The sequence below is a fragment of the Felis catus genome, chromosome C1, assembly GCF_018350175.1.
Source record: "Felis catus isolate Fca126 chromosome C1, F.catus_Fca126_mat1.0, whole genome shotgun sequence".
Lineage (NCBI taxonomy): Eukaryota > Metazoa > Chordata > Mammalia > Carnivora > Felidae > Felis > Felis catus.
Window position 1 is genome coordinate 61134480 of NC_058375.1, and position 19604 is coordinate 61154083.

Here is a 19604-nt window from a genome sequence, read left to right on the forward strand (position 1 = left end):
TTTCTGTAATCATTAAAGGAGAGCTCCAGAAGAAAATTTAATACTGCAACAGTGTGCTATCTTTGTACATGCTAATATCCAGCTGTATTTTTGTTAAGTGCTTTATGTTACATTTATGATAACTATGGTACTTATATTGTATTTGCACTTTTATAGGTGTTAAAGTACACATATACACGCACATAAAAATAAGCCAGATATTATCAGTGGTTATTACTAGATGTTAACACTATAGATAACTTTTATATTCCTCGTTACAGTGTTTTTGTCCTGAAGTTTTACAATGACTACCACTTTTATGTTTAGAATAAAGTAAATATAATTTTAATTTTTTTTTTCAACGTTTATTTATTTTTGGGACAGAGAGAGACAGAGCATGAACGGGGGAGGGGCAGAGAGAGAGGGAGACACAGAATCAGAAACAGGCTCCAGGCTCTGAGCCATCAGCCCAGAGCCGACGCGCGGGCTCGAACTCACGGACCGCGAGATCGTGACCTGGCTGAAGTCGGACACTTAACCGACTGCGCCACCCAGGCGCCCCAGTAAATATAATTTTAAACAGCACCACCACCTCATGCAAATGGCTATTTTGAGAGTTAAATAAAATATACAAAAGTAATCAAAGGACTTGCTGTATAATAAATTGTATAAAGTTAATTCTAAAATTAGTGAATACATTCCTTTCAGATAATGTATATACAGCTGTTAGTTGTGAAACTAGCTACTAGATATCAAAATTTAAAATTTGTACGCTCCTTCATAACTTTTACCTCTTTGCCATCATGTTTCTCCTATTCCAGAGAGAAAGCAAGGATGAGGAGACCAAGATTAAAGTCATAGCAAAATATTACCCCACTGCTTTATAATTGTTGAAGGTTTCAGATGTGGGGTTTCCAAAGAGAGGAGAAGCAGGGAATGTCATTCACTCCTGTAGTGTTCTCAAACTGCAAGATTCACGGGTCTCTTTAGGGTATATCAGGGAAGGATGGTGGGGAAGGGAAGGATGAGGCTGCAAAAAAGTTCAGGTAATTGTAATATAACTCTCCTTCCATCCTCTTAAGAACAATTGTATTTATTATTCCCTTTCTACAAGTCCAGATTTGAAGTCACACAGACATCTTTTCTTTGGGAGTTTGAGTGAATGGGGTAGACAGCAGTTTACCACATTTATCAGAACCACAAATCTGATAGCACCAGAGCAAAGCCTATTTTATGTAAATCATTCAGTGATAATTTTTTTAAATTTACTTAGAGAGAGAGAGAGAGAGCAAGCATATGCAAGGGAAGGAACAGAGAGAGAGAGAGAGAGAGAGAGAGAGAGAGAGAGAGAGAATCTCAAACAGGCTCCATACAGTCAGTGCCAAGCCCGATGCAGGACTTAAACTCATGAACTCTGAGATTATGACCTGAGTCGAGGTCAGGCACTTAACCTGGGCGCCACCCAGGCGCCCCTTCAGTGACAATTTTTTAAAGCCTATTGTTTCTCCTGGACTTCTCAGTGTTGAGAGAGGCAAGTACAGAAGTAGGAAAGGGTCTTGCACTGGATTTGTGATGTTTTCCTCTTGCTCAGTGCCTGGAAGACTTACCAGGTGTAGACCATTAGGAGTGATAATGTTTACTTTTTCTCAACCTGTCACAAGTACAGGAAGAGCTGGGGCAAAATGGTTTAGCTTTCTCATCATGATCATCTTGTAGTTCACCTATAGCTAGCCTTGGATGGATATCTACTTCCTGCTCTCCTTCCTTTGTTTTCCAAGACCTCTCACCTATTCCTATAGCTCTGAGTTTTCTCAGAGTCCTATTTACTAAATGGGCAGTAGTCTTGCTGCCTGTTTTTAAATATGTTCTGAAGAAACTGAAAGATACATCATCTATAAGACTCACAAAGCCTACTTCCCCACATCCCAACCTCCATTAATAATCAACACCTATCATACATACCTGATGAACCCTTATAGCTTACAAAATCTTTACTTGTTGTTTCACACACCATCCCTCTTAATCCTTTCAATGAGAGAAGGATGAAGTTGATACAACACCCCATCTTGCCACACAGATATTAGAGCAGATCAAATATACAGCCTGCAACTCAAAATACGAGCTCCATATTCAACTAATGCTCCTCCAGAACTTGTAAGAAAACCGGAAGGATGACACTGTTCCAGGTGACAGCATGGTTATTTCTTTACGAAATAATCCATTCAAAAATCAGTAGAGTTTTAAAACTAGAACTATGTAGAACATATGACAAGTAAATTCAATGAAACAAAGACCTCCCGAATAGGCAGGGAGACCCTACGACTTCCTATGTTTGGCTTTCAAAATGTAGTCTCACCATTAATCCTGCATTGCTGCCATTTTTGCTTCTCAATTTAAAAGTTGACATTGACTTGTAATTAAGCCTGTCTGGGCTTGCAGGCTCGGTGAACTTAAGGGAACTTTTGGCACTGTCTTGGTTATAATTGTCACTGTTGTGAAGAGAGATGGCATTAGCTTAATGAGAACTATGAGCTACAAAACCACAATTAGGTCTTTCCCTATGGTTGGTGAACCATCACGTGTGTGCCAACAAAAGCATAAAAAAGGTTTGAGGCTGCCAGTGGAGAAGTAGTAGACACAAGTCCAAAGTGCCCAGTAAATTCATGGTTAGCCACGAGAAAACATTTCTCTACAGCATGAGGGAGAGAATAGGAGAATATTCATCAGCTAAAATGTATAGTAGGAGAACCATTTTAGTTGGCTTTAAAAAATACACTTACAATCAAAAAAAAAAAAAAAGACACACACAAACACCACTTATAAACACTGCTGTCCAGTCAAGAGATGGAAAACAGCTGTTGTTACAATCCAGATGGAAGAGAGTGTTCAAATGGGAGAATGGCAGTTTTAATTGCTGGAAATCCTAAAGGCAAGCTATCCTCAGCAATACGAATTAAGTGCTGTGGGACAAAGAACAATTTCTGCATGGATAGGCCATCTGTACTACACTGATCTTGCCAAGAAACAAGAAAACCTGCAATTGACACTGTAAAAACAGGATACCACGATCTTGGTCCCTCCCTAGTTTTCTAGGCCATCTTGGGTGAGAACACTTCCAGGCCTCTCTGGCAGTCAAAGCAAGCAAGGGAAGTGGATTTCAACCATTCAGTTATAAATGCCTATGTGTGTTCTTGAGCAGGACTGCCTCCAACTAACTTTACCCAAGAGAAGAGGAGCACATTCTATACGGGATTAATGCCACTTTGAGCGGTCTCCCTCCCAAAGTGCTTAATTGCCTTGAAATATGTATTAGTTTTCTATTGCTGATATAGAAAAATCATTACGAATTTAGTGGCTTAACACAACACTCATTTATTATCTTACAGTTTTGGAGGTCAAAGTCTAAAATGGATTGTGTGTGCTAAATTAATGGTGTCAGCAGAGCTATGTTCCTTCCTAGGCTCTACCCCTGATGCATGTTCTTGCTTTTTGTAGCTGATAGAGGCCACCTGCTGTCCTCCTCCCACATCCCCCTCCTCGGTCTTCAGAGGACGTCACTCCAACCTGTCCTTCCATGGTTACTTCTTCTGAATATGACCTTCTTGCCTTCTTCTAGAAGATTCCTTCCGATTACATTGGCCTCACCTTGTCCATCCAGAATAATCTTCCTATCTCAATATCCTTAGATCCTTTGGTTATAACATATTCACAGGTTCCAATAATTAGGATGCAGACATCCTTGGGGGGGGTGCAATTATTCTACTACCATAAACTATATGTTAATTGTCCTATATTCATCTGTGCACAGAAAGCAGGAATTCAATTTCAAGGACATCAGAAAAACAGATCAAGAAGAGACAAAAAGAAAAATTGAAAAGGACAGAGTGTACCTATAAAAATTATGTGTACAAAATATAGGTAGGTATCCTTTGGAATGGATAGGAATGCTGCCAAACTGTTGTGAATGGCATAAGAACTTGAAAACCCCCTTAAGTTGTGGAATCAGGTAGATGTGTGTCAGCGGCAACTCTTCAGCTGGTCCTCCTTGTCAGCAGGAATGATATATAGGTGTGCACTGAACCTGGCTCACTGGCCAAAGAGAGGCTTGAATGCACACCCTTAATCTTATAAGCTTCATAGCCATTAGGAGCTCACAATGTCACAGTAGTGTCAAAATTAAAAGAACCTAGAGTTAAACATTTTATATTCGGTTCCACTCAACAAATATTTGATGAAGGAGGAGCCAGAGTCACCTACTAGGAAAAAACTGTCAAGGACTGACAAAGAAACCCCTTTCCACTCCTTGCTAAGTTCAAGTCCTACCATACACCTGTTTCCAAAACAAATTATGTCGCATTCATATCTCTCTGACATTTGCTCAGAACTCTTAGTTTTTCCTCTGTTTATTAAATTCTGCCTTGTATTTCGATTCTCAGCTCAAAGCCAGTCTGAGAAATTTACCTCTATCCTCTCCAAGTGGCATTCATCATCCACCCCTGAATGCATACAACGTTGTAAGCGGTACCACATTTCATTCACCTCTGTGCCCCCATAGCAGTTTGCACATCCCTAATCAATAAAGGTGATTGAGCTGATTGGCTTTATTGTTTTATAACAATGCCTACCTTGAAATGATTTGTGTCATTCCTACTTATGGTAAAAAAAATAAAATTTCTATACCCTTATATCAATGACCCTGAAACATCCGTGTGTATATGAGTCACCTGAATAGTTTGTAAAAAAATGGATCCCAGAGTTTCTCTATCTGAAAGTTTAAATTAGTAGACGTGAGGTAGACCCCTGGGACTTTTATTTTAGTAAGAACCCTGGAATATACTGATCTAATTTAAAAAAGTGATAATCTCGACTTCATAGAAACATCTCCTCCTTAAGAATTAAGTAAGCTAGTCTTTCAGAAAATTTTCTTGATGAACAGAGTTCTCCACGGTGGACATAAACGGTGGGTTGACAGAAAACACAGTCAAGTCCCTAATATCATCTGGAAGGAAGCATTTGCTACCAAACCTGGAATTTCCTGTCTCCTACCAGGTCATAAAGGCCAGTTCAGAATCTTACCTACCTATACAGAACTCTTCAGGTCAAATAAAATTAATTCCTAGACCATATACATTTTACAGTTCTGCTAGAAAAAAAACAGAGGCTAAAATGAACATCTAGCCTACCTTGTTCTAATTTTTATAGAACTCCAAATATGGTACATACCCACTCCTACCTCCTGTCCTTGAACCAGCAAGGTTTCACCATACTTGACTTTTTAAAAAAAATATATTATTCTCATGTAACATTAGTTTCTTAAGCACAATTATACGTTTAGCTTCTTGTGAACAACAGTAATACCTGATTCAGCACTTGGCACCATGTTGAATATATTCATGAACCAGAAGCAAAATGTAATGTAACTTTAAGAAAAATATTTTTAGAAGTGATGTTAAAATTTAAAAGATTCTCATATGTAATGAATATCCTACCCATTTATTTTGTAGTACTTAGCCTTTGTAATAGGTTATATCCCCATGCAACTTGAGCTCATCTTGCCTTTAAATTACACTCTGGCTGGGTTAACAGACTTCTCATAGCCCTTCATTGCTCTAATTTCTTTCTTCCATAGGATGCCTCCTATAATTGGCTCACAATACAAGACACCTAAAATTAACGTAGACTTGATTTTGTTGCATGGGTGCCACTGACCATCTCTCTCTGCTCACATGAGAGCAAACTAGGATTTAATCGCAAAATAGTATATCCTTACTCACAACAAAAGTCAACTTATTTCTTGCCAATATGATTTTCAAAGATATATAAGCAAAAGTAGTCATAGTTCACTTGTCAGGTCTTAGCAAACATTTTTTTTTTTTTTGAGTAGAGTTTCTCCCTCCAAGTGCTATACCTTTTGTTATATTTTCTCTAACGTATTAGGCAGAACTATTTTAAAAGTAATTATTCCCTAATTCACCCTATTATTTCATCAAAGCCACATAGTAAACGGAAAAATAAATACTCAGAATATAGTTATGGGACTACTGACTCTATAGTTGTAAATATGAGCTAATTCCCCATCTCCGTTTTAATATATTGTGTACAGCGGTAAAGGACTCCATTTGTATTTTGTGAGTATAGTAGATCCTTGAACAAAACAGGAGTCAGGGACATTGATCCCCCCCCCAAATCAAAATCAATGTATAACTTCTGATTCCCCCAAACTGTACTAATAGGCTACTGTTGACCAGAAGCATTTATTATGTATTATCTACTGTATTCTCACAATGAAGCAAGCGAGAGAAAAGTGTTAAAATCATAAGGAAAAAACATATTTAAGTACTGTCAATATTTCCAGAGCACCCAGGAGTCCCACAGACCAGTCTCTTGTTTCAGCAGGATTTGACAGACCCCGGAATGCCCTTTATTCCAGCCTCTCACCACTCTTCAAACTCTTTTCCAGTTACAAACTTCAGAAACATTTTTTCAACAACCTCTGCCTCCAGCACCACCTAACACCATTTTTTGAATTTAGCTCCTCCTTGCCCGTCAACCTTGAGCCCCCAAATTCATCAGAATTATTCCACCAAAGTGGAGGCTATGGTCAGCTGTCCAGTCAACGTGCATCTGCAAGATTCTGACACCTACCTCTCTCTGGAGCTTTTATTTCACAAGAATGTGGCTCTGCAAACATGAAGCTTCTTTCCTGAATTGGCCAAGGAGAAGCCAGAGGGCACCCAATGTCTCTTGAAGATCCAAAACCAGTGGGACAGCCACGCACCCTCCCAGGACAGGCAGAACAGTACTACAATGGTACCTGGAAGCTACCACCATTCCCAGAAAAAGAACCTGAACCAGGTCCTTTTGAATCTGCACGCCCTAGCTTCCGTCCACATGGACCCTCCTCGCTGTGACTACCAGGAGAACCACTGCTAGCTAAGCAAGTGAAACTTAAGAAGATGATGACCACCTGATTCACCGCTGCAGGCTGGCAATCCCCAGGCTGGGTTAGGCCAGTATCTCTTCCAAAGTCTCACACTCAGGAATAACTAGGAGCATCTGGAGCCCAGCAGCCTTTGAGGTGCCCCTCTGGCATCCCCCTAGTGTCCCCGCTTCTGTCTGAACCTCTCCCTACAGCCACTAGGCAACTTTTTAATCAGTCTGTAGCCTTTTCTTAAACCCTGGACCAGCTGGAAACAATTAGGCTTTTTCAGGAAGAAACAAACAAATGAGTGGACCCCCACAGTTCAAACCTGCATTGTTTAAGTGTCAATTGTATGCGTGTTGCAGCTGGAGAAGACATTAACAGGAAAGGTGTAGAAAAAAAATGAGAAACATTTGTTCACTAAACTTAAAAGCTTTTCACTTTAAGAAGAAGATAAATCCAACAATACGTATTGTAAGTGAAACGCAAAGTAGAGCTGCAATGTGTCTCTAAGAGTTTTTAAGTGCTTCAGAACAACAGAGATGAATGGAAGAAAGATTGTCTAATAAAATCAAAATACACTTCCAGAAGGAAACACCAATAGAAGTGAAAAAAGCCTTGAAAGTCTTTCAGCAAGTAGAATTAGGGGGAGTAAAGGGAGAATATTTTGTGCATTTTTAATAATATGAACAACACCAAACAGCAGAAGGTATAGAGTGATTTGGGGGAAAAACATGGAGTTAATTTTGAGGGGTGAAGGGAAATCAATTTTGAGATTAACTCAGAAATTGCGTTAATAAAAGATAGTGATGAGCCTCAAAGTATAAGTCTCAGAATTAAGAATATATTCTGTGGGATTGTGGGCCCATGAAAAAATTGTGAATGGGGAGTGATAAGATAATTCTGACCAAGTTTGTGAATTAGGGAAGAGAAAGGGATACCACCAGCCAATACCCAATTGAGGCACTCCCTCTTCTGGTCAAGATGGAATAATAGGGAACAGCTTTATTCTCTCACCCAAAACAACTTAAAAAAATCACACAAAATACAAAGACATTGAAATCAGACAATAAAGGTCAATGGTCTCTGGCAGATGGTAAAAGAGGTAGGTCCTATGACTGTGTCAGCTTCTTACCTAGGAAAAGTTTCTAGGTACCCCCCCCCAGGTGAGGAAATGGAATGGAGTCCAGAGAAAACAGGGGTAAAGCGTTTGCTAAGCAGAGTACTGGAGAGAAGAGAGTTGCACAAAGGAAAGAGCTTCTCAGATCTGCACAGAATTCCCATCCAGTACTGATCATGTGTATATGATGATATCAACCGAACCTAGAGAGAAAAGTATATATATATATCTATCACCTGATATATAGATACAGATAGATATATAGATGTAGATATAGATATCTAGATCACCTGAAAGGACTGTAGGAGATAGCGCTTGGAGATATTCCCTGGGCAGAAAGAGCTACTGTTCCCCAAGAGTGGAAAAGCTCATAATAAAATATACATTGGTTGTGTACTGAGAAGGATATTGTCCCAGTACCGGGAAGAATTAATCTTAGACTAAGTGGTGCTCTGAGCCTACTGGAGTGTGGCAGACACTTCTAAAGTAGCCCCCAAGATTCCTGCCCACTCAGGTATATGCCCTGTGTAATTCCATCTCTTAGAGTATGGACATGACCTGTGACTGAAAGGAGATATACTCACATTCAGGTTATGCTATATGCCAAAGGTGAAGAATTTTGCAGATATAATTAAGATCCCCAATTTTTTTCAGTTAATGAAAAAGGAAATTATCTGGGTAGGCCCAATTTAATCAGGTGGAAGCTCTTAAAGAAGGGTCTGACCCTTCTTGAATAGAGTGTTTTTCTTACTCTTTGAAAAAGTAAGTTGTCATGCCATGAGAGGGCCTGTGAGAAGAATACATACATGTCAAGGAGAAGCAGACACCTCTAGGAGTTAAGAGTGGAGTGTGGCTGACAGGCAGTCAGAAGATTAGGACCTTAGTCATACAGTTCCAAGGAACTGAATTCTGCCGACAACCACGTGAGCTTGTAAGATTCTGAGCTCCAGAAAACAATGCACCCCAACTGGGATTGCAGCCTCGTGAGACCCTGAAAATACCACCCAGCTAAGCAGTGACCGCTCAGCTAGTCTACTGAGAGTATGAGGTAATAAAAGGATGTGACTTTAAATCACTAATTCTGTGCTAATTTGTTATGCAGCAATAGAAAACAGACACTAAGTAAGTCTGAAATAAGATTTAAGATCAAACTGTTTGCAAGTAACTTTACTATGTCTGCAAACAAAGCTTAAGGATACTTATAGGCCTACAAATATACCAAATACCCAACAAGATACAATTCATAATGTCTGACAACCAATAAAAATCACCAACATTCAAGGAAACAAACAAAACAAAACAAAATACAACTCACAATGGAGAGAAAAAAATAGATCAAGTCTGACTCAGAAATTGCACAGATCAATTAGTAAATAAATATGTTAAAATATTGAATATTTTAAAAAATATAATTAATAATGCCTTTTAAGTCTGTATTTATGTTCAAGAAACTAGAAGAAATAACATTGGAAATATAAAAGAGATGCAAATCCAGCTTCCAAGAGATAAGAGGTACAATGTGTGATTAGAAATACACTACATTAAATTAAAGATACATTAGACATTGCTGAAGAACAGTGAACTTGAGCACATAACTAAAGATACTAAACAAATTAAACAGCTGAAAAAGTATCAAAAAGAGAAGCAGTGACCAAGAGCACAATTTCAAAGAGCTAAATATATGGGTTATTTGAAGTCCCCAAAAAAGATCGAAAATTTTTTTGAAAAAAATAATTGCCAATTTTTTTTTCAAATGAAATGAAAACTATAAACCCATACATACAAAAGTCTTCATCCCAATGAAAAAAATACACCAAGATACATAAGCACACGATTGCTCAAGACCAGTAATTTAAAATATCTTAAACAGAGCCAGAGGAAGAAAATATGCATTATTTATGAAAAACCAAAATAAGGATGACAGTGGTAGAGTTCTCATGACAAAGAATGCAAGCTGCAGGACAGTGAAGCCACATTTTCAAAGTGCTGAAAGGAAAAAAAATTACTGAAGTAGCTTTTCTTATGTAGCTGTGCTATCTTTCAAAAACCAAAAATATAAGAAAGACTTTTCCCATATCCAAGAGCTGAAAGAATTAGTCAGTAGTAAACTTGTACAACAATAAATGGTGACGGAACTCCTTTAGTCAGAAGGGAAATGATAAATGGAAACCTGGTTCTATACAACGGAAGGAAAGCCATTGAAAATGGTGAAGACATAATAAAAGTGGTATAAATATAAAGCCTTTTTTTTAGGATTTAAATATTATGAAAAAAGATAATGTCAAAAGTAAAAATAGCAACTTGTATCGTGTGGTACATGATATGTGTAGAGATCAAATGTATGGTAACGTTAACATAAATGCCAGGAGAGCAAAAAAAAAAAAAAAAATGGAAGTCTATTTTTATGAGGCCCTTACAGTATATGGTAAACCGTGTGTTATCACCTGAAGTTATGTTGTATTTTATTAAGCCTAAAGCAATTAGCATAATATAAAAATAAGCGATCAGGGGCGCCTGGGTGGCTCGGTCGGTTAAGCGTCCGACTTCGGCTCAGGTCATGATCTCACGGTCTGTGAGTTCGAGCCCTGCGTGGGGCTCTGTGCTGACAGCTCAGAGCCTGGAGCCTGTTTCAGATTCTGTGTCTCCCTCTCTCTCTGCCCCTCCCCTGTTCATGCTCTGTCTCTCTCTGTCTCAAAAATAAATAAATGTTAAAAAAAAATTAAAAAAAAAATAAGGGATCATAGCTAATACAACACAGAATGAAATAATAAAAAATATTCATTCCAAAAATAGTAAACAAAAAAAAGTCTTCTTCAATTTTCTCCCCATTGATAGACTGATGATATGTGGCAACACTGCAAACTCTGAAGTTATCTTAGATACTTCTCTCTCTGCTGCATACACTTAGACAACCATTAAATCATTTGATTCCCTCTTCTAAGATCTCCAGAATCTATCTCCCTCTCTTGTCCACTCGGATGGCTCATTCCCTCACCATCCTCTATTAGTCACAATTTTCTTTTCTCTATCTCCAGGTGTGTCTATCTCATCCATCATTTATCATGCACCCTTTTCTGACAAACAAACAAAATATCATGGCACTTATTTGCTCTGTGTTCTTCAACCATCCAACTCCCAAGTCTCTCTCCTTGGTTCTGAACCAAAGCACAGGTCTTGTCTTCCTCTGTGAACAGAAGTGAATATAATATGTCAATTAATGGTTAGGGCTATGAAAACATGAAGCAGAGTGAGAGACTGAAACAGGGAAGAGGGTGCTATTTTAAGTAGTTTTATCATGCAGGACCTTTATGGGGAGATGCCATATGTGTGGTATCCCTGGGTGCTCTCTGAGAACAACGCTCCAAGCGGAGTGCTGAACTCTCAACCTACATGTCATTTCTGTACCGCCAACTTCCTCATCATCAGGATGAGAATATAACTAAGGCTTCCTAAATGTCACAATGGAAAGCCAGCTCTTCCACCTGCTTGTCTAGAATCTAAAACATAGGGGCAACTTTTCAATCAACAATGCAGAATATCATCACTCAAGTCTCTTGCCAAAGCATTTGCAACTAATTGATCCAGCACTTGCCAAAGGCTCAGATGAAAATCAAATAGCTTGATTGAGAGGGTCATGTTCAATAAACTCTATTCTTACATTAAATCACATATGCAAGGTATATTTGTGTACTTTACCTTCTCTGAAGAAATGGTATCACTGAATAGAAATTTGATGTTATGGCCTCAGATTTATATTTTCTGGAAGAGGGACAATTTATATTTATAGAGGGTAAGATATTAGTCTGTAAAATGTTCACTTTTCTATCAAAAAATCATAGCTGGAGAAGGCATGCATCATGCAGCTGGCATAGTAGTTCTGGTCAATGCTCTAAGTAGATTCTTGGAAAAACAGTTTTAAGACAAAGTTTTTAAATCCAGAATATATTTCAAGTATTATGTGTCTATTCTCAATTTTAACATCCTCCACTCTGTCTGGGTTTAATTCTTTTGTGTTCTATCAGAACCTCTCAACAGATCTCATCTTCAGCAATTGGCCCCATTCTAAATTCATTCTACTATTAGTACCATAGTCCCTACCCCGAAACATTGCTTTAACCATAACACTATTCCAAAAACTGTTCTGGTGAAGTCCATTCTAGTTATCAGATCTTATTTTCCATACTCTTCTACCTATGGATTTTACTTTAGCCAGGCCACTTACTGCCCAATAGGACATTTTAATGTGGTCCTTTCAATTTCTGGAATATTTGTTTTGGCTGGTTTCTTACGACAATTTTTTTAAATGTTTATTCATTTTGAGAGAGAGAGAGAGAGAGCAGTAGAGGGACAGGGTGGAGAGAGAGAGAATCCCAAACAGGCTTCCCACTTAAGATGCTGACGTGGTGCTTGAGCTCACCAATTGTGAGATCATGACCTGAGCTGAAATCAAGTGTCAGATGCCTAACCTACTGAGCCACCCACATACCCCCACTTTCTTATGACATTTTAATTAAATGAGGATTTTTGAGGAAAAGAAGCCTGGGGATCCAGCAAGACTCAAGGATGGGGAGAAAGTAAGGGAAGACATGAGGAGTGGGTTGTAAAAATGTTAATTCACATTTTGTTTAGAGAACCATTTCACAGTCTAGTTTCTTTTAGGGGATAGAAAACAAATGTGAATATTAAACTCTCTCTTGTACCAAATGGTTGCATTACAATGACCTTGTCAAGATAACTATGTGAAAAATGATACTCCTTTCCCTCATTCTGTACTGCACTCCCCAGGCTTTTTCCCAACTCCAAGCCTTATTTTCTTGTTCTCACATGGAACTGTCATTTTCTAGCCAGAACTGTCCTTAACTCCCAGCTGAATCACTCCATCAAAATCTTAGAGTTGAAATTGACCTTTTCCTGTCAATTTCTATAGAATTTTGTCAGAGACTCTCATATTTTCTTTTCATTCTTTTTATATCTACTTTTAGAAGTGACATATCTTGATAGCCTCACTACAGTCACCCTAAAGAGAAAATGTTTGATAAATATTTGTGTCCCTTTCAGTGCTTGTTATAGTGCTGCACATATTGATAGGATTCACTAAACATCAGATGGTTGATGAACCAATAAAGCATTGTGCTAATAAAAGTGCATATCATAGGTTTTTTGTTAAGGACAGGCAACCAAACAACAAAATTAAAGATTTGTCCAAGACCATATAGATAATAGTTTTTGTAGCTGAGATCCTTCAAGTCTTGCATTCTTTCTAATGGATATCTTGTTTTTCTTGTGCAAAATATAAATCCATTATTCACACAGAAATCATCTGAAAAGAGGATAAACAATACTTGAGGGGTTTCAAAAGTTTTCAGATTAACAAATTAAAAATTCTATTTGAATAATTATAAAACATTATAAATCTCATGTGTGTATTTACAAAAATATACTAAAAATTTAAGTAATGCTCTGTTTAATCGGTTGTTTTGTTGCTTTCTTCTTAAGTAAATCTATATTCAGTAATCACAATTTCCAAATGATTCTGTGTGAAATGGATTTCTATTTTTTTACAATTTAAAAATCTGTGCTTAATAAAAATTGCCTTAGAGCACAAAAGTATGAAAATTCAACAGCCAATGTAATTAAAACAATTGGCAAAGGTAATATCAGGGTCAGATAACAGAAGGAAAATGGATCATGACTGACTTTATGATTGTTTTGTAAACTGATAGGGTTATAACAAGCTGTGTCATCATTTCTGAATTCATTCGTACAATTTTCATCAAATATGAGTTGAGCACCTACTTTGTGGTTCATATATAGCCTTTCTTCACAGAGTACAAGCAATAAAAATCTGGTAAATTGACCAAAGTAGTAATAGTAAGGTTAAAAAATAATGAACTTATTTATTAATAAGTTCAAAATGACTTTAATATTATGCAATGTATGTTTCTTATGGTTTCCTAGGATAGCTGTAGATTACTAAAAAATTAAAATAAAATAAGCTTTATGTTTCTTACTCTGGAATTTGTATACAGAGAATATAGGCAAAAAATTTATCTTAATTTATTTCTAAATATACTTCTGGCTATATAGCACAGTTCCAAGCCATCCAGAAATGCTCATTCCTACAGCCATCATTTCAGTTTCCATGATCATATTCATAACAAATATCCTCCCAGTAGGGGTCAGTTCATTGACAGTGAAGCAAAATGGAGCTTGAGTTTTGAAGTCAGACAAGTAGCTCAAACCCAGGTTCCTTAATTCATTGGCTGCGTGACCTTGAGGAAGTTAGTGGCCCACAATTGTATCTGTAAAATATAAATCTTTATATGGGGCACCTGGGTGCTCAGACTGCTAAGCATCCAACTTAGGCTCATGTCATGATTTCATGGTTCCTGAGTTCGAGCCCCATATGGGGTTCTGTGCTGACAGCTCAGAGCCTGGAGCCTGCTTCAGATTCTGTTTCCCTCTCTCTTTGCCACTCATTCTCTCTCTCTCTCTCTCTCTCTTTCTGTCTCTCTGTCTCTCTCTCTCATAAATAAACATTTAAAAATTTTAAATATAAATCTTCATGTATAGAACTATTTCTATATATGTGAGTAATGTACAGCTATATAAATATATGTAAAACATACATAATAAAAAAGTACTTCATGGAGTTGTTGCCAGAATTAAATGAAAAAAGCATGTAAGGCGATTAATAGAATTCCAGGGACATAGTAAAATTTAAACAGTTGCGGTTATTACTATACCTTATTTTCAAATTCTTCTAATTTAATTTGCTCTCCTATATACTTCCTCCAGTTTAATGTCATTTCTCCAGCACTGCCAGAACATATTTTACTTAATGATAGGCTAGAAGTTGTCTTTGCTCTTTATTCTTTTCATATTTATGCATTAATTATTATCCTGGATTCTTAATATTTAAAAATAAAATTGCCAATTTCACTAAGACAGGCAACCAGAAATATATCTGTATTGTTCCATAGAATATCATTTTGTGTTTTTTTTTTTAAATTTTTTTTTTCAATGTTTATTTATTTTTGGGACAGAGAGAGACAGAGCATGAACGGGGGAGGGGCAGAGAGAGAGGGAGACACAGAATCAGAAACAGGCTCCAGGCTCTGAGCCATCAGCCCAGAGCCCGACGCGGGGCTCGAACTCACAGACCGCGAGATCGTGACCTGGCTGAAGTCGATGCTTAACCGACTGCGCCACCCAGGTGCCCCTTTTTTTTTTTTTTTTAATTTTTTTTTCAATGTTTATTTATTTTTGGGACAGAGAGAGACAGAGCATGAATGGGGGAGGGGCAGAGAGAGAGGGAGACACAGAATCGGAAACAGGCTCCAGGCTCTGAGCCATCATTTTGTGTTTTTAAAATATCGATGAAGTTATTAGCTGTGTATTAGAATTGGATATATTTGCATTTTTAAAAACTAAGATATTCATATTTCCCACCATTATTTTAAATACGGAATTGGATTAAATCAACTAGGAAAATAACTCATCAAATGAAACAGAGATCCTTTTCAGACTGACTCGTAGAAATTAAAATAAATACACCTTAAAGGGTCATTAAGTTTATTTCTATTTTTATCAGACCAGTATAAGTCTAAAAATTAAAAAAGGAAATGTCTCAAGCTTTGGTTATAATAAAAAAATAACCTCTAAAGATTAAAGGCCTAATAAAATAGAGGGCTATTTTTATTTGAACTTGAAGTGTGTGTGTGTGTGTGTGTGTGTGTGTGTGTGTGTGTGTTTGCGTTTATACACATATAATAAAGGCATTTGGTTGTTCTGATTTTCAGATTTTAAATAATACTTTCTCACTTTGATCTAAATGCATTCTCAGGAACATCTTTTTAAATTCATTTTCAAAAGGATGTTTTTCAGTCATTTTGTGCCAGCATTATGAGAAAACATTAGAACCAGTGCCTAAAGAAAAACAAGTCGCTTAGTTTTCATTCATTAAGCTGGAAAAAAATCCCACAAAAATTTGTATGCATTAAAATTGCATAAATGATAATACAGTAATCCTAGCTCTAATTCTGACATGAGCTGTTAAGAACAAACCATATGTTATGTTCATAAATGTATTAAATACACACAAATGAGTCTCACTTATGTAAGAAGATTTCTAAATTATAATGTTTAGATTATGAATAGAGTGCTGATCAGAATTTAAAAAAATGAAATTCCAGAAATATGCATATTCTGCGATATCTTTAGTATTCCAGTGTGAGTAAGCAACAAACAACCAGTTTGCCATGTGCCCTTTATATCTGAAAGGCCACCTGCCAGCTCATTCCCATTTTCCCCTCAATGGGTTATCAGATGAATATAAATTAGTACAGTTAGGAGATTTTCAATAAGAGCTGCATTTCCTCCTTCATTGTGAAATGGGTCAGATGGCAGCCGTTACTCTGATACTGCCATTCAGATCCAAAGTCATGAAGTGCAACTTGCAAACCATTGTCCCCCAAATGATTATCACACATGGGCTAGGCAGCATGACAATGATTGAGTGTCAATTAGTCCAGTCCAAAGGCAACCAGTCCAAACTGTTAGGGAATTTTTAAAACAAAACATGTGTTCCCAATTCCCTTTAATACCCAATTGGCAGCAAGTCACTGGCAAAATCTGCTGCTCAGGGCAAGTTGTTAATGTGTCTTTCTCAAAGGTAACAAACAGCTGTGAAAAGAACTGGTCAAGAAGGAGAGCATACTGCATGCCGTTGCTTTAGGAACACAAATCACAGTCTTAACAGGAGTGAAAAAAATATGAAGGTAATCTATTGTGATGTTTGTAACACCTGCCAACTTTAAAATAACCAAAAGAAATTAATGTCCTTCTCCTGAAAATTTATATCTCATTACATCAACTATTGAGAAAATTTTAATTGAAATTTGTGTCATCGTATAGGGGTTTTAGATGTCATAAATCCTTGTGTATTTTCTTGCCTGTTGTTTTCTTTCTCAGGTTACTAGGGACTTAATTTAGTACTCCAAAATTACTAAAAGCTTGGCTTCAAAAATTAAAAAAAAAAAAAAAGTCCATCAAATGACTCCAAGTTGAAAGTGTAGACAACACCAAATGTTGGCAAGAGTATGAAAAAATAGGACAAGACAGTGATTTATTGTTCTCTTATAAAATTGAAGACAAACACTACAACCTAGAAATTTCAATCCTATGTATCTACCACACACACTGTGTGCACATAAACCCCAGAAGACATGTACAAAATTTTCCAGAACAGGATTGCTAATAAAAACATAATTTTTTTTAAAAATCTCAGTGTATCAACAATATGATAAATTCTGATATATTCACACAACAGATATGTTCATATGATACAGCCATGAAAATATGTTAACACTAGCTACTATTGCCTACTTGGGTGAATCTAGAAAACTGACACAAAATATATATTCAACAATTACATTTATATAAATTTTTAAAATGCAGAAATTATTTCCACCTCCATCCAACAAATTGTTTCTGGAGTAATCTAGATTAGCTCTCCAACAGTAAACAATCACAAATGGACAAACATATGAGGGTTTGATTTTAGGCATGGATGGCAAGCAGCTTAGAATGTTACACTAGAGAGGAAGAGTCACAAAGTGAGTCCCACAACTGCCCAACTGTGTGCCCAGGGATGACTGCCAACTTTGGCACAGAGCTCCGTTGCAACACAATGGTTCCACTGAGTTTAGGAGACAGACCCAGAGTTGAGGAAAGTTCAAGTTGCTGGAAGATGCAAGGGGCTTCAGCTCACTGAAGAAGAGGGAGTCATGAAAAAGAGAGCAGAAATGTAAGTAGGAGTTTCCTATGTGTCCTTGGCTGAGATCTGGGCTGTGTGTACCAAAAGTCCTGTTAGAAATGGTTGATAGGGGCGCCTGGGTGGCGCAGTCGGTTAAGCGTCCGACTTCAGCCAGGTCACGATCTCGCGGTTGGTGAGGTCCGTGAGTTCGAGCCCCGCGTCGGGCTCTGGGCTGATGGCTCAGAGCCTGGAGCCTGTTTCCGATTCTGTGTCTCCCTCTCTCTCTGCCCCTCCCCCGTTCATGCTCTGTCTTTCTCTGTCCCAAAAATAAATAAATGTTGAAAAAAAAAATATTAAAAAAAAAAAAAAAAAAAAAGAAATGGTTGATAAAGCAGGTGCTACCTGGTTAAGAAAGAACCAGAGATACTAGAGTCAAACAGTGCTGGAAGATGCTGGAGGTACGGCCCAACCAGAGTCGCTATACTTCATTAATGCCTTATACTTCGGTAACACCCTTGTATCTAGCCGAGAGACTAGAAAGGCCTCAACTCAACCACAACGTGGAGGAAAGTCTACTCTAAGACCACCCTGACAAAATCTAAAACCAAGCCCTGACAAGGTCCTCAGGGGAGAAAGAATTTCTTCTTTGGGCCTGGTTCAGTTATAAAAACATAGGAAACACATTGGGCCTGGTTAAGTTATAAAAACATAGGAAACACATAAAAAATTCCAAAGAATTGTCCTAACAAAGCACAAAACCTAGCCTTTGTAAGTACAAAGTAATTAAATGGTAATGGATCTGCCTACAAGAGCAAAAATCAATAATCTTTAAAAATTTTTTTAATGTTTATTTATTTTTGAACAGAGAGAGACAGAGCATGAACAGGGGAGGGTCAGAGAGAGGGAGACACAGAATCTGAAGCAGGCCACAGGCTCCTAGCTGTCAGCACAGAGCCTGACGTAGGGCTCGAACTCACGGACTCTGAGATCATGACCTGAGGCAAAGTTGGATGCTTAACCGACTGAGCCACTTAGGTGCCCCCAATCAATAATCTTTAAAAGAAGATAACAGAATAAAAATTCTTTACAGTATATCAACAATAGCCATTTGCAACAAAAATTTACTAGACATGAAAAAGTATTAAATAACAAAACAGAACAGGAAAATATCATCCACAGGATAAGAATAAAGTCATTAACAGCAATGAACCTCTAGATGTGCTATGTGTTGGACTGAGACTTCTATAAAGACATGTTCAAATAACTAATAACAATAAATTAAAATATTGCTTTAATGAATTAACAGATAAGAGAATTCGAGCAGATAAATAGAAATTATAAAAAAGAAAAAATGGAAATTCTACAACTTGAAACTTTAAAATAACTAAACTAAAATTTGATTAGATAGGTTTACCAGAAGACTGTAGATAACAGACAAAAACAATGAATATGAAGGCAGATAATTAGTAATCATCCAATCTGAATAACAGAAAAAAAATATTATATAAAAGGAACAGAGATTTGGGCACTTGGGGAGAATATCAAGCTAACATACTAGGAAGAAGTGAGTGAGATTAGGGCCAAAAATACCAGGATGTATGAGATAATTTTTTTTCAAATTTGATGAAAAAATATTGATTTACAGGTTGAGAGAGATTAGAGAAACTCAAACAAAAAAAGTCTGCCCTGGAGCACAGGCTTTTCTGGTCCCTGACTCCAAAAACACTCTGTGAGATGATGAGAAAATCAGAAACATCCATGCTTCTCCAGCTGACCTATGACCTCTGTAAATTCCCAATAATGTCTCTTTTTAAAATATTTTTATA